General features: G+C 46.4%; 1 long non-coding RNA gene across 1 annotated transcript in view; it reads left to right on the forward strand.

Annotated features, from left to right (window-relative positions):
- The window catches only part of LOC142924629 (uncharacterized), an 81,674-nt gene extending 68,827 nt beyond the window's left edge, over positions 1 to 12,847 (forward strand). Inside the window, exon 3 of the long non-coding RNA XR_012941741.1 lies at positions 10,111 to 12,847. This is a non-coding gene — a long non-coding RNA (uncharacterized LOC142924629). The remainder of the gene's footprint in view (positions 1 to 10,110) is intronic.
- The last annotated feature ends 909 nt before the right edge of the window (positions 12,848 to 13,756 follow it).

The raw sequence follows: 13,756 nt of genomic DNA on the forward strand, positions 1-13,756 counted from the left end.
ACTCATTTGAGGCTGAGTCAACCTAGGGGAGGCCCAGGACCGGTTCAGATAATCGTCACTTGGTGTTGGCCGTGAGCGGGAATCGAACTTGGGCGGCCGGGTTCGTAGCGCAGCGCGCTAACCACTGCACCACCGCTCCCCACACACACACACAGACAGACACACACAGACAGACACACACAGACAGACACACAGACAGACACACACACAGCCGCGGCTCTGCGTTCACTCGTCGTGTGCACACCGCCACTCGACGCTAACTCAGCGCGCAGCGTTACGAGCGCGGTTCACACCTGCGAGCGATTAGGGGCCATCCATAAATGACGTCACGCACCTAGGGGGGGGAGGGGGGTCAGATATTTATAACGATGTGTGATGAGGGGGGGGGTGTTGAGAAATGTGACGTCACATCAAAATGCGCAATTTTAAATAAATATAGACAACACGTTCTCCTTAATTAAATAGACTTTTTGATTAATGTTTTCCCCTACAACATCAGAGTGCAGCGGCATATTAAATATGCACTTCAATTACAATAGTTTAAAGCGATTTGAAGCATTTTTAATATATATTTTGGGGAGGGGGAGGCAGAGCTTTGTGACGTATTATTTGACGGGGGGATCTGACTTTTTGTGACGCCGTGTGACGAGGGGGGTGGGGTCAAAAATCGCCCATAATCGCGTGACGTCATTTATGGAGGGCCTCTTATCTCTCGACGAGCGCTCGTGCTGCGGCTCTGTCCTCACTCTCCGCTCCACGTGCACAGACACACAGACACACACACAGACACACACACACAGACACAACAACAACAACAACCGCCATTCGCCACTAAGTGGCGGTGACGTCACCACGACGCTTGTGCCAGGCTATGTGCACCCTGAGGCCACGTGAAGTGTCGAACGCCCGCTGGCAGGAGGTCACGGGGCAGACCCAGGTGCCACAGGTCGACTGACTGAGATGACTGGCTGATGCACCACCTGTGCCCCCTACTGTGCCAACCTGCTGTGCTTTAGCCACCCGGCGCTCCGCTCGTTGTTCTGAGCGTCGCTCCTCCGCCCTCCGTTGTTGTTGGAGGGCGACTACCTCCAACTGCCCAGTAGCATCCTTCACGAGCCTCCTCCACAGAGGCCGATCTTGACACCGCTGGTACCAATCATTGGCAAGTCCACTCAGCTCCACGTCCTCCTGTACCACATCACTCCATCTCTTCTCTAGCCCGTGCCGCGCCCGCTTAGCCCCCTCAATCCGGCCGAACAAAAGCTGTTTTGGCATGCGGTGGTTGGGCATGCGGGCTACATGACCCAGCCATCGCAGCCTTGCCCGCCGGAGGAGATTACTGATGGGACCTTGCCCAGATCTTTCAAGGATTTGTGAGCTCCTCACACAATCCAGTCTGGTTAAACCCAGGATGGATTTTAGGCAGGCCAGCCTAAATGTTTCTAACCGGCGAAGATGTTCCATTAGGGGGGTCCACTTTTCGCAAGCGTAGAGAAGTGAGGGAATGACCGTGGCCAAGAAGACCTGAAGCTTAGTGCGGAGCGACAGACCAGGTAGCTTCCACACAGCGTTACGCAACCGATGAAAAGATATTGCCGCTCGACTGATTCGGAGTGAGACCTCTGCTGTTAAACTGGAGCCAGTCATAAGCACACTGCCCAGGTATGGGAAACTCTCCACTCTCTCCACAACTGCCCCATCACCGATTGGGAGTTGTGGGGGTGGAGTGTCCGATGGTACAAAATACCCAGGCAGGTGCTTAGTTTTGGTGGGGCTGATGGTAAGGCCCCATCTCTTAGTTGCGCGCTCCAGTCTCAGCAGCAGCGTCTCCAACTCCTCCTGTGAATGGGCAGCTATTACCAAATCATCGGCATACATAACATGGTTGAGCAATAGGGAGCCATCCCTTGACCGCACCCGGGCATCGATCAGCCTCCCATTATATCTGTACCATATGGAGATTCCCCCGGTACAGCTATTGAAGGCTTCACGAACTACGTGGTCAAAATAGATGTTAAATAATGTGGGAGCCAGAGGACATCCCTGTCGCACCCCAAGGTGTACAGGGAATGGCTCTGACTCCCGGCCACGTAGTTTTACCCGGGCCCGCTCACCATCATGAAGGTCCTTAATGATCATGAGCAGAGGGTCAGTTACTCCAAAAGCACGAAGAACAACCCAGAGCCCAGGCCTACTGATGGTATCATAGGCCTTGACCAGGTCAATAAAACAGAAATGTAGGTCTTGTTGGAATTCCCTACACCTCTGCTGTAGCAGACGGACAGAAAATATGGCATCTGTGCAGGACCGCCCTTTCCTGAAACCGCATTGGAGCTCCGCAAGCCTCTCCTCAGCGTGCCTGGCAAGGCGATGCTGAATAATCCTTGCCAGGACCTTTTCCGGCACACTGAGGAGTGAGATACCTCTGTAGTTGTTACAGTCTGTGCGGTCCCCCTTCTTAAAAAGGGGGACCACCAGGGCATCCTTCCAATCCTGCGGAACCCGTCCAGTGGTCCAGACTGTTGTTATGATGTCACATAGGGCAGTCTGTGCACAAACGCCACCCTCCCTCAGCATTTCGCTTGGGAGATCATCTCTGCCCGCTGCCTTTCCTGGTCTCAGACTCTGGATCGCCTTCAGTACTTCCTCAGCAGATGGCACCTCAGCCAGCCACTCACAGGAGGTGACTTCTTCCAATATTTGAGCACCGCAGCCTCAGCAGGGTCATCCTCATTTTGTGCCACGATGTTTTCCTGGCTGAGGGATTTTCCCTCCCCCAGGACCTCACAGAAATGCTCAGCAAATCTGCAAACCTGTTCCTAGGGGTCGGAGATTGGGTCACCGTTTTTTCCCCTAATGATGGTAATAGGTGTGGCGCTGCAGATTACTTTTTTGATGGAGTTAAATAGAGATTTGTGATCACGGGCCACTGAGGCAGACTCCATCTCCTCAGCAACCCGCGACCACCACCCATCCTTGCAGCGCCTCACGGCTCTCCGAACCTCCGAGCGAAGGCTGCGGTAAGCCTCCTCATTCTCTGACGTGGGATTCTGTAGCCGATGACAGTGGGCCTGTCGCTTTTTCTCAACCATCCTGAACACCTCCTCTGTCAGCCAGGGTCTCTGGGGAGGCCTGGATCGCGTACCCAAAGCAGCCATTGCAGCTGCATGAGTCACAGTCCTAAACCTTGCCCATTTACCCTCGACATCAGGAGGAGTCGGGGACGATGCCAATCCCAGCCGCAAGCGATGATGAAATTCTCGCTTGCAACTTTCATCAGATAACTGAGACCAGGCCACTTTAGGTTGGAATGGGGTCCTGGGTGTACACCCACCACCGGAGTGGAAGAATGGCAGGCGCATCTCACAGATGACTAGTCGATGGTCAGAGGGCAGATCAGCTCCACGGTAGGTCCTGGTGTCAAGGACATGGGCTCGCATCCGCTGGTCCGTCACTATGTAGTCCAGCAGATGTTCTTGCTTGGACCCGGCATGCATCCATGATGTTGTGTGGATGCGCCGATGCCGGAACAGTGTGTTGGTAATTACAAGCCCATGGGCTGCACAATAATCTAGCAGCCTCCTACCCGTTGTTATTGAGCTGATCTGGCCCATGCCCTCCAATCACTCCAGACCAGGTGCCAGTATCATGACCAACTCGGGCATTGAAGTCACCCAACATGATGACTCTATCCCGAGGGGCCACTTTAGCCAGCACCTGTGACAGGAGGTCATAGAAGGCATCTGACTCATCGGCTTTGCCTGCATCCCTCCACGGATGTTCATCTTCGGTGGGGGCATAAGTAACCAGGACCACCATTCCTCGCCTCCGGTTGATGGGAAGGCGAGCCCAAAGTAGCCTTGGAGTTACAGCTTCCCACACCTCACCGCCACGCTCCCACGCCCCCTTCATTATTTTGTTCAAAAGAAGAGCCACACCCTTTTGTTTGGCAGTCTGCTGCCCCGAGTTGAGGACTGTCCACCCCTCATGGTGGCAGGAGCCAGAGCCGGTTCACCGGACCTCCTGAATGCCACACAGATCCAGGCGGTACCGGTCCAGCTCCCGACAGAGGAGTGGCAGCCTCTCCTCCGCAGTGAGCGTTCGAACATTCCACGTGGCCACCCATAGTGGCTTTTCGTTGTTTCTGGAGGAGCTCCTGGCTCCGCCAATTGGGGTTTGGCCAGGAGACGTCATAGACGCCTGGCCCCCCGGGGCCTCCGGCACAAGCTTATTAGTTACATATTTCAGTTTAACTCGTGGTTTAGTGGTAATTAATTGAAGGTGGAGGGGTTACCAGCCCCTCGCACCCGTCCAGAGCCCCCGTTTAGCCCCTGTGGTGGACACATATGCCATGAGGGGAGGAGCCAATCAAAATTGGACCTCCCCCCACAGCACTGTCCACGACAGAGTTGCCCGTCCGGCACCGCGAGACACACAGACACACACACACACACAGACCCACACACACAAATCACGGACACTGCACCCGATGATCTGCGCTAACTTTTATTCTGCGGCGCAAACCCCGCACTGCCCGGAGGGAATATTCTACGAGCAGAGCCTAGCCTACTGCTACCCAAGTCCCCAAATAGTGACACGCCCTATCACGTACCTCGCGGCTGTACTCACGGCTGTGAGAGTCGGAGGGAGGCGCATTGGTTTGGGTCTCGATTCGAGGTCTTTACTCTGGGCATACGTACGCATTATTCCACTCTCTGTTCGCCAGCATTCTTCTGGGTCTGAGCGGGATTTTGATTTTTAAAATGGTGACAGAATAATCCCAACAGGGGAACTGGAACTCGAGATGTCGGCGAGGTGACACTGTTGAGGTATTGGTTGATGATGGGGTTGGTGGTTGTTGTTGTTGGCAAGAAAACGTGTAAACTCCCTTCCAGGTTGCATGCCTCTGCAGATGCTTGGTGGTAGAATCTTTGCCAGAACAGAGAGCCAGGGGATGATTGCCCGATTAGGTGTTATGGTCATGATGCACGCTGTCTTAATTAACTGTGCGTCTGGAAGTTTTGTGTACAAGCTTTTTTCTGCGCATTACTTGATTATATGAATAACAATATATAAAACAAATGGTGTCAATTAATGCGATGTACTTTTTCTGACAATTACACCATCAACCAAGTATTTGAGTCACAAGTTTGCATAGGGCCATGGAAAAAGTTGCAGTGATGCATCCCTAGATAGACTTGTTTTGATTGACTGTGATCCGAACAGAGGCACAACCAGTAAACTAGGAGCGTTCGAGTGGCAGACAGGATACAATTACGATGACGATATCAACCGTCAATAATGTCGTATATAAAGCAAAACAAATATTGACGTCATTATGAAGTTGCTTACTTTCCAGTAGTTCTCAGAAAATGTCTGCGTAACAGAGAGCACTCTCTAACCACTTACACGTGTGTCCCCTCCCCCACGTGTGTGTACACAGACAGCAGTTGCGCCTCTAATCACGTCTCTTTTCATGGCAGAGACTATTGGCACCTAACGCAATTCGAGTTCTTTATCATCATCAATCGCCATGATCAATCCACTGCTGGATAAAGGTCTCCCTATATAATTGCCGAAGCTCACAGTCTTGTTAAGCCATAGTGCACTTTGCTCCTGCACGAGAGATAATATCACCATCCAATTTCCACAGCGATCATACTCCCATATGAATCTGTTACATAAATCATTATAAAGTCTCCTACCTACCGAACTGGATATGTTGATGTTAAACGTGTTGTTTTTGCTTGCAAATAGGGTAACTTTATCCTCTCTGGCATTTCTGAAGTGTAACATGCATCGCACTAATCTTTGATTCCTTATGTTGTTGAATTTGACGGGATCACGGATGTGTCGACTTATTTGGGAATTTCTCCTCAGAAAAAAGTCAAAATAATTTCACAGTTTTTTTCTATTTAGGCAAGTACATTTTCGAGACCACTTTTTCCAAGGTGTTCGTTATCTTCTTGTCACTTCTGGCTGTGCACTCCATCTCCATTTTATGTTTGTTTACTCTCCTCTTTCACTCCTATGCCAACTTTACCAATAATCCTTTCATCTCTGGAAATCTTTTACCTTTGCATTGAAGTCTTGAATATTGATGTTGTGGTGTGCTTTGGGCCATTGCAAACGTTTTATAATTTTTCCATGCATTTGGTCTACTTCAACATCTTCACAGCTCTTTGCTAAAGCATACATGAATTATCTTAATACTCGTAGTGGTTCAAGATCCTCAACATTAGTAACCCTATCCGAAGTACTCTTGAGTTGCCAGATAATATTACAGCTCTCGAATCGGTGCAAGTTTAGTTTCATTATCATCTATCATAATTATCAATGTAATGATTCATAATTACCTTGTACAGTCCAAACAGTGTTTTTTCTTCTCTAAGAGTGTGACTGATGTGAAATCATCGTCAATTAAAAATGCATTCGGACAAAGGGACAACACTCCGATCTAGTTGCTATGTTATCTAAAATATTGGACATCTTGCCTGAACATCTGCTAGCCCTAATCGCCACAATTAACAATGTGCCCTACAAACACGAGGAGGACTGGAATTGGGTTTAAAAGCAATAAGCTGTGCACTTGAAAACCAAGCCACTGCTGCGAAGTCTGCCCTTGCAACACTTCATACGGAACATAGCTTGACGCCGTCTGTGGTTTAATGTGCTGGAAATTAAACCCCCTTTATTAAACCCAAATGTGTGAGGATAATTCAAAGTGAATGCTGAACTGCTGCAGTGTGGTGCAGCGTGAACAAAAAAAAAACCCGCACTGATTTTGAAGTAGATGGACTGAGCTATCAGGGGCCAACAGGCAGCAGCAGCAGCAACAACGACCACGATGCTCACAAAAGCAAAGTTTTTGGGGAATAATGGCCATTTTCTATACTTTTTAGGCACATGCAATTACAAAATAACACTTACTACCCAGGAACAAAAATTGTGTTACATAGTGAAATCAGCATCATTAAAAAGCAAATCCATTGTAGATTTAAAAATATAAATACTAGTACGGTTTATTTCCAGTTCTATCACGTTTGGTAGACATTTTATGATTTGAAATGGTAATCGTCAACCAGTATTTGTGTTTTACCTGTGGCAAATTCTAAAGGATCTTCCTTTGAATCTGATTAGTCCCTCAGGCATTAATGAAATGAGGAATTTCGTTTTTTTTTTTGCTTTCATCTGCATGAATGACCAATGATGCGTAATATATATTGACAGATTTTGCCTTCACAACGTTAAAAAAAATATGATATCGTTGCATCCCTGAATAGCAATGGAAACACCAAAGTCGAGCGGCAGGCAGCGTGTGGTGGAGTAAAGTGTGGGTGTTGACACGTGTTCCAACATGTCTGGTCAGAGTGGAAGGGTCGGCCAACAGAACCTCCGTCGGGCCTTTTAGAGCTTCCTGGAGTGGAGGGCTTTCTGCCAGCAGTGGCATGAGCAAGGAATTACAGGGCTGCGCCTTTATCTTGTTTTAATGAGTGGAAACTTGCACATGAGTTGAAAATACCCCGTGGCCCCGTCACATCAGAGGATGGTTGATTTCTTGATAGACCCTCAATTTTACATTTTCCAAGAAATATATTACGCCTTTTCCTTGATTGACCCTTCAGAAAGCTCAAGTTTGTGTCGGCTTACATGCTAATTTGTATATTGCGTTTGATTGCACTGTATAGAGCGTACACTTCCATCGTGGATACAGAGTGATGAATGCAGCTTGTGTGCGGGAGATGCATGGATTGTTGATTCGGAAGAATGATATATGGTGACGGCTTAGTGGAGGCCTGCATTCAGCAGTCGATTGATCGTAGCTAATCACCTTATTCTATGCTGAGATGTGAGTGCATGTATAGTGACGTGGAATGAGTCACTGGAGCGCGTGCCGCTGGGAGATTGGTAGACAATGGGATTGGGGGTAGCAGCCCCGTTCTACCAGTTGGACATGTGGGCAAGGCACGGAGCCATCTGGGGGATCCACAGGGGTGCGGGGCCGAGGGCGGTTAGCGCTACGCTGCGCCATGAACCTGGCGACCCGGGTTCGATTCCCGCTCACGGCCAACACCCAGTGACGATTATCTGAACCGGTCCTGGGCCTCCCCTAGGTCGACTCAGCCTGAAATTAGTACCTGGTGCGGTGTGTAAACATCGCCACTGGGGAGACAAAGGCGGTCGGGTGTGGTGCTGGCCACCCACCCCCTCGTATACCGTTTCGGCCTTCATAGGTGCTCGCTAACAGCACTTCCCCCTACAGTCTGTTAAGGCTATACGGGAGATCTTTGTCTTTATCTGTGTGTGTCTGTGCGCGTGGAGCGGCTGCGTGGAGCGGAGAGTGAGGACAGAGCCGCAGCAGAACGCTCGTCGAGAGATAAGGGGCCGTCCATTATTTTATTATTGGCCACTTCCGTCCGCGCCTCTTTCCCGCACTGCGCACTTGTCTCAGTCACAGTGTTGGTAAGCCCACAAGCTAACCCCTAGTAGCTAAAATGAGTAAAAAACAAACGTCGCTGGAGAGCTTCTAAATATAGGGGGGAAGACCCAATGATGAACTCGCCTGGTTCGTGAAAAAATTGTCTTCCACGAAACGGTCCCTGGTGCCAAAAAGGTTGGAGACTGCCGCCATAAGGCTGTGAAGGCCAGAATAAAAGAGTACCTCCTACTCGTGTCTGTGAATTAGCACACTACACATGCAACTAGTGACGAAACACATTGTAAATAACACTCGTTTTTGTATTAAATGTAATCCTATATATTATTTACAGCCTCTTATAAATCCATTGCTCGATGAAAGTCTCCCAGTGCTGTATTAGTCATGGGAGTTGTTGGAAATCCTCCTTACCCTTGTCAATGTGGGTTGGTCAAGGAGTTATCCAGGGCAAGTTCAGCTATCGATTGTAACTCATGTAGCCATGGCTAGCTGGGAATCTAACTTAGATTTCTGGGTTCATAGGACTTTGTTCTTTTACAACTACAATTTTAATTTATACATTTGACAGTTCCACGTGTCTTACAATTCACCGTGTATGTGTGTTGAGCTAAGGGATCCACTGTACGTAGCCAACCGTGCTAATCGGAGGTGGGAGAACACGTTATTTAATGGAGTGCATGTAAATTAGCATTTTATATACCTGTGAGGACTTTCAATGTGTTTTATTGGTATTGCTGTTAAATGTTTATACATTGTACAAACAATCATTGGAAGGATTTGATAAACCATTTCGGGTCTTAATTGATTGATCATGCTTAAGGTGGCTTTCAGACCGCATCCATTATTTTTCGTCTCCCCCCTCCTCTTTTCCGAACATAGATGGACTCGTCCATCTGAATAACTGTCAAATCGCTCTCCGTGGTGCTAACGTTAAAAATAACCGCCACTGATGATGATTGCTTGTGTTGCAGTCGAAACGTCGTGAGAATTTTATTATTCTTGGTTCTTTCGGTAAAGTCACGTTGAAGGGATAACAATAAAATAATAAAATATATATAAAACAATAAAATTCTCACGACGTTTCGACTTTACCGAAAGAACCAAGAATATGAATCACTGCAGTCACGAAAGCTTTAAATCGAGAATTTTATTTTTTTATATTTATATTATTTTATTGTTTCCCTTCTACGTGACTTTACCGAAAGAACCAAGAATATTGTACAAACACTTATTTAAATCTTTTTTGAGTTGCCTAATTTGGAGGTGATTTATCTGTCCCCATTGAACACACATTTAATATGCAGATTGATGGAAATAAACACAAAGCTTTAATGACACACTGCATCACTTGGTAGCATAAAATAATGTGTATTAATCTCATTACCAACTTCTGCCAAGTGGCATTGGGCAGGGTAATTATTTGGGGCCCCATTCAGTCAATTTTGTTTTAATTCCATGCGTCTGCGGACTTTGCGGATGATGAGATTAATCACTGAACTATGTTAGCAGAGCTTTAGTTTACATTTCTGTTCAATATTTAATAGGCACAGTTCAGTGTGTTGTATAATACCCAAGTGGAGACTTTTAGTACACGTTCTGCACATTAGATAAATTACACTGAACAATGTTAAATTATGCTTTCTTTTTTGCTATGTTCCGTATGTCGAGAACAGCTAGACTTCTTGTGGAGGACTTGGAGCTGAAAGGAGATGATGGCTCCTGAGGGAGAATAGCAACCGAGTGGCAGCCAAAGGAGGAACGCGCCTGGGAGGATGCTCACCCTGGAGATGAAGCAATGAAATGGGCGTGGTTTTCAGGTGCCGGGGGCGGGGGGATTGTTGTAAAGCGAGATGATGAGGGATGGTGATGGTTTGGGGAAGCCTTATTCCAGCAGTGGATTGATCATGGCTGATTGATGATGATGATGATGATGAATGCTCCATTTTGTTATTGTTGTTAGGTCAAAAGTTTGCAAAAATATGCCCACAAAATGTGTTTTTTTTTAATTAAAAACAACGCATACATCCATTGTATTAACAGAACAACACAAAAGGGTAAGATTTATAACTGGAGACTTGACCATTTAATTCATCCCAGCCTCTTTAAACATTAATCTATTTCCAGGCCCTGCTATTCAAAAGGTTGCAGAAGTAATCCACGAGATCAAACGAAGTAATACATTCCAATATACGTGGTTGGAACATCTTAGGACTTAACATCATCGATAACGTACGATATTAATTCCATCTGTTCTCAATCCACCAGTGGCTAAAGGCCTCCCCATGACAAGGTGGAATCTTTTCACCCATACTTCACGTGCTGGCCACGAAGTTCATAACATCTCACAAACCAATTGCAGCTCAACTCTGAAATCATCCGTCGTAAATTCCACTTGTATAAATTGGCTTTCAAATGAGGACTAAAATGAAAATCACGTCTTTCCTACCGAGATTTTCATTAAATTTGAACGGGTTGGCACTGTAGAAAAGTGCTTGACTCGGCCGCTTGCTATCCGTGGTCAAGGGGTCAACTCTGCCCATCATTTCTACACCGTCGATAAATTGAGTCCCACTTTGTGGGAAGTCAAGAGTGGTTGTCCTGAGGAGAACGTGTTTGGCGCAATAGCGATGTGGATTTTTTTTGTTTTACTACTACTACTATCTCTCAGCAACCAAGTAAGATAAGAACAGCCTCAGGTTCGCTTGAGCACGGACATTCATTGGGAATGACTTGGCCATGCAAAAAACACAATTTACAAATGCTGATTACTCAACTCGAGGATGCAGCAGCCACAGTTTAATGGTTAATGCGTTGCTCTTGACATCTCCTGGCACGGCAGTTCAAAAAATGGGACAAGTTTCTAAATTATCCCCCATTGCCTCTGCCCACCCAGCACTATAAATGGGTACAACCAAAATTGATTGGTAGGTCACGTATCGTGGCGTAAATGTGCGCACCTCCTCTTCCAAGACATCTGCTCAGCGTGAAAGAGTAGGCCAGAAATACCCACAAGAGTGGCTTCCCTAGAGCCCCCATTTTGAGGAGGCGATTATAACAATAGCCTATTATGCTACCTTTTGCAGGAACAGGAATATTCTTTTCGTGTTTAGCTTGGAGAGAAAATTATTTCTGTGTATAAATGCATTCCTCTAATTGTGTGCAAGGGTGAAGACTATGGGGTGACAATTGCTACTTTTCTAGATGTCATGCCGAATGCCTTGTGGCTTATTGCGATTTGTATTTTATGCGGGCATCAGTCATAGTTAGAGTAGTGAAATTGGTTTAAGCCCCAAGGACTTTTGATTTCAATATAAAGGTGTTTTATTGAAGTTCCAGATGCTATCATTAATTTCCTCAAAGAGCCCGCAATTATAATTATTTTCTACGAGTCAATCAGGGGCAGCGTGCAATTGTGCCACATTTTTTTTTCAACGTGAGCTAAGCTGTACCACTCCAGCCAAATACGCTGCATCTCCAAAAAAACCGAGACTTCCCAGCGTGACGCCGCCTTTGTGCCGAGATGCATTCGGTACGACGATTTTCGGCACAGTGGATTGCGTGTAACATAAAATGACTTTGGGAGAGCTTTTTTTTTGCAATGATTGAGTGGGATTGCACTAATCCCATCCGGCTGTCCAGCAGAGTAACTGCCGACGTTTGTGGCTGGGTCACGTTCGCTTTCATCAAGTAGAGCTGGAAAGGGGCCTGACATTAGCAGGGAATGACTCGATGCGTGCTCGCCATGGAAATATAAAGAACACAAATATGTTTCAGAAATCCAGTCTTGTCAGCGCAGCTTCACCAAAAATGACAATGGTCTGCCCGTTATTTATTGCTATTGCTGAAAGGTCATTCACGTCTCGGTGAGGAATAGTATTCCGTGTTCTTACTTTTGTGTTGAAACGATATGTGCATGCCCGTGTATTGTCAAACCAATGGTGGCTAAGGGCCTACCCACGCAAGAAGGATGGTGGGAGTTGTTTTATCATGATACACTACACTGGTCAGTGTTAGTGAAGGCGGGAAGCACGTAAACATATTAAAACAATGGATTTTACTCTGATAACCGAGCACGTTTGGCGAACACCCATCCAAACACTATTCCACCTCCAACCTGCTGCTTAGCTTCTGTGATCTGATAATATCGGGCACCGCCTACGGGGTTGATCGTACTTGTTGTTCATTTCATGTGTATAGTAGACATTGGAATACAGTATGCTAAATAAATAAATGTGTTTTTTTTTCCATGAAGACATGACATTTTGAGTATTTTTTGTGAAATGCGCTAGAATTTGGATAGCGTTGCTGGCTTTAAAGTACAGAGATTCATGTGGCAGAGATTAAAGGGGCTTTACTTATTTTGGTCTTGGAGAGCTCACAGTTGAATCAATCTCTTCGACAAGATGAACATTTCCCAGAGTTTTTTTTCTCTTTTTTATTTGGGGGGGGGGGGGCGGGGGGTGGAGCGGTTGGCGGGAGGGGAGTGGGGGAGAGATGCGTGAATATGAGAAAGCAGAAACTGGAAAACAAGGTTTGGGGAAGAGTTGGCAGGCATTTTTCATCATTCAAAACAGGCCCACTTCCAAGCAATTCAAAGGAACATAGTCCATTACCTCTTTTCAAGAAATGACAGAAACACGACCTTGGGGATTACTGCATATCTCTTATTAGAAACAGTCCTGAAAATATCCTGAAACATATCAATGCATGCCCGTTTTGAATATTATGTTGTAATAAACAAACTACGTCTAAATACAGTACTCTAATCCATAAATCTCCAACCTGTGGTCCGCGGAACTGTTGCAGGTATAATTACATTCACAAAACACCAGGGGTTTTTTTTTTTACGGCAAGGTTGTTTGTGAATAGCATTTTGAGGACTGACAGTGGTCTGGGCGCCTGGAAAGGTCGTGAACCACTTCCCCAATCAAATGGGTAAGAAAAAATGTTTTATATATGTGAGGTCATGTAGGTGGCAGATCATGTAAAGGAGGGAAAAATATATTTTGTATTTTAGGAATCGAAAGCCACCAGAGAAACACCAACCCATTTGGTGCTCTAAGAAAAAGGTCCGCATGCAAACAGTAGTGGTGGCCATAATTGAGTCACCAAAATGACAATGGTGAATGATGCAAGGTTTACAGTATTCATTCATATTTGCATAACGTGAAAGCACAATGGCCTATTTGCACAGGGTTCCACACTTGACATGCATATTTTGCGTAAAGGTAAGTGTCGCAAGCCAGTGGACTGCCCTTTGCATAGGTTGCATGCTTGGAAATATATGCAATCAAGTATGTGCAAAAAGTTTTTTTAAAT

Source organism: Petromyzon marinus, chromosome 15 (assembly GCF_048934315.1).
Source record: "Petromyzon marinus isolate PM22_M1 ecotype Great Lakes invasive population chromosome 15, UKy_Petmar_22M1.pri1.0, whole genome shotgun sequence".
Classification (NCBI taxonomy): Eukaryota; Metazoa; Chordata; class Hyperoartia; order Petromyzontiformes; family Petromyzontidae; genus Petromyzon; species Petromyzon marinus.